This window comes from Tribolium madens, unplaced genomic scaffold (assembly GCF_015345945.1).
Source record: "Tribolium madens isolate multiple individuals breed KSU strain unplaced genomic scaffold, Tmad_KSU_1.1 Scaffold_11;HRSCAF=98;Tcas5.2_LG3b, whole genome shotgun sequence".
Taxonomy (NCBI): domain Eukaryota; kingdom Metazoa; phylum Arthropoda; class Insecta; order Coleoptera; family Tenebrionidae; genus Tribolium; species Tribolium madens.
In genome coordinates this window covers 6,792,213-6,794,751 of record NW_025400975.1, presented here as the reverse complement: position 1 = coordinate 6,794,751, position 2,539 = coordinate 6,792,213, and positions in this window count along the sequence as shown.

Here is a 2,539-nt window from a genome sequence, read left to right as displayed (position 1 = left end):
GTGTCTCGAAAATAAGTTACAATACAAACTTGTCTTTTTTTTTTAATGAAACACCATGTTTCTTAGTGTTTTTGAATGTAGATTTTTATGACAATGTTTTTAAGCTTGTCGATTTTGCTTAGTTTTAAAAATTAGACGGTTTTTTTGGTGACGGTGATTTTGTTTTTCATTGAAAATGTGCAGTTTTTTTTAATAAATTTTATTGTTTCTCTTTTTGAACAAGACTTATTGTAAAATTAAATTAAAATACTTTAAAAACTTTGTGTAATTTACAATTTTTTCCTATTGTAGTAATTTGAATTTTTACAGGTTGTCCCAGCGAGTTGAATAAGTTCATTAGTGACCCTTATTTGGTAAAATTTAATTTTTTTTATAGGATATTGATAGATACTAATCTAGTCTATCGCCTAAAATTATTTTCAACTATACAGCGTGTTTCAAAAATAAGTTACAATACAAACTTGTGTTTTTTTTAATGAAACACCATATGTTTCTTATTGTTTTTGGATGTAGATTTTTATGACTAAGTGGATTTTACTTTGTTTTAAAAATTAGACAGTTTAAAAAAAATCTATTGCACAAAAACTAAGACATCTAGAAATATTGTTATATAAAGTTATAAAAATAGTTCAATACAAAATGGAATGTTCAATTTGGTTGTTTCTAAAATGTAATTTTAGTTTTATTACCACTACCAACCCCCCCTCGCTACGCCACTGGTGCCAATCTCTACAAACAGTACAGTTCATTGTACTGTCTAAACACCGTTCATTTTGCTGATGATCCTTGAGATTGTAAAAAATGTTAAAATTTCAAGTAAAGCTCTCAATTTCGTCCAAACATCGTAAAATTAATTRAATTTGCAACAAAGTTTCCCAATGTTCCATAAACCGATTTTACGAGCARYTTTRAATTCCGCCTTGTTATTACCGTAATGGACACCTTTWAWWKCKATAATCGCACTCAACTCGTCCTTGCAARCGACCTCATTTGCGTTCTTTCCGTCAAAAATCACTTGTGGCTTACTAGAATCACGTTCTTCTCTTTACCGACTTGTCGATTTTCTGCACGATTGATTGCCCAACTCTCGCGAGAGACTTTGACTTCCTTTCGATTTCGGAACTGAAACGCAGCTCTAGTTTTTGCGATTGCTTTCTACCGGACAATTTTTATAATTGCGCTGTTTTAAAATCATTGTTTTTATCTGATTTCATCTCGCTGTTGTTTATGACACTTTTACAAACTAGAAGAAATCGCGCAAAACTCTAGTCCCACACTTTCGTCGCATTTTTGATGCGAGATAATGATTGTAAATTAGGAGAGTTGTTGGTTTCGTGTATTTGTCATCTTTTGACGGATGAATGTGGTGAAGGAGCGATTTGTTACATGTCATTGGGGGACAAAATGATCGTGTGGGTGGAACGGGAATCGATGTTTAGGCTTGTTATGGTTTAATTACGACCATGTTGGGTTTCTAATGAATGAAAAAATTGAAAAAATTATGGAAATTAAAAAAAAAAAACAATATTTTAGGTCAATTCCTGGCAAATTCGAAAATATTTTGTAGAATAATAGACTAGAAATTTAATTTTTTTCCTACGACGATATACGAAACTAGATCATAACGCACAATTACATATGCGCGAAAATTGGCAATATCGTACGAGGTCAAAAACCTGTGCGATTTGTTTTCGCACTGTGTGTTAGAAATCTAACGCACAATTCACACTCGAATGTTTTGTATTTTTTCATTTAACGTGTTTTTTTGTATCCATTATAAAAAATAAATCGTTATTCAACGTATTTTTGTATCCATTATAAAAAATAAATCGTTATGAAAAAAATATGTTCGTAAGAAAAAAAATATTTATGGTCGTAGGAAAAATAGTGTACAAAACTTGCAGGAAAGTGTCTAACGCACTCGCGGTATTGCCTGCATTCGGCTAACGCCTCGTGCGCAACTTTCCAGGTTGTGCGTTATTTATCACTTTCCGTGCTCGTTATGTAATATACTATTTCCAACGGTTCTAAAAAAAGACAGCTGTCAATAATTCTGAAGTTATTAGCAATAAACCGCTTCGGGTACCAAAAATCGCCCAAAATTTCAACAAAAATCGATAAAATAAAAAATTTCAAAAATGAACCATTTGCACTCTTGGGAGTTTAGGAGACGTAGAAAAAAAGTACAAAAACGTTGCAAAAATGAAAAAAACAGATTTTTCAAAAATTTTGCGCAAGTCTATGAATATATTGAGTTCGATCCGCAATAGTCAGCAATTTTTCACAAATTCAAATTTAAATACTAACTCAAAAAAGCAATAATACCTAGATACTAACTTAAATAAGCACTAAAAGATGGCGGGCGTATAAGAGCAAGAAATTTAAAACAGTATCTACAAAAGTGTTAAGAGTGCAATAAGTTCATAGTACTCAGGGTGCGCCAGAACTCGCGCTCCAGAGAAAAATTTCTATCTAATAATTTTGACATTTATTTTTTGACATTTCACTTTTTTTTGTCTATTTAATGATACTAATGATC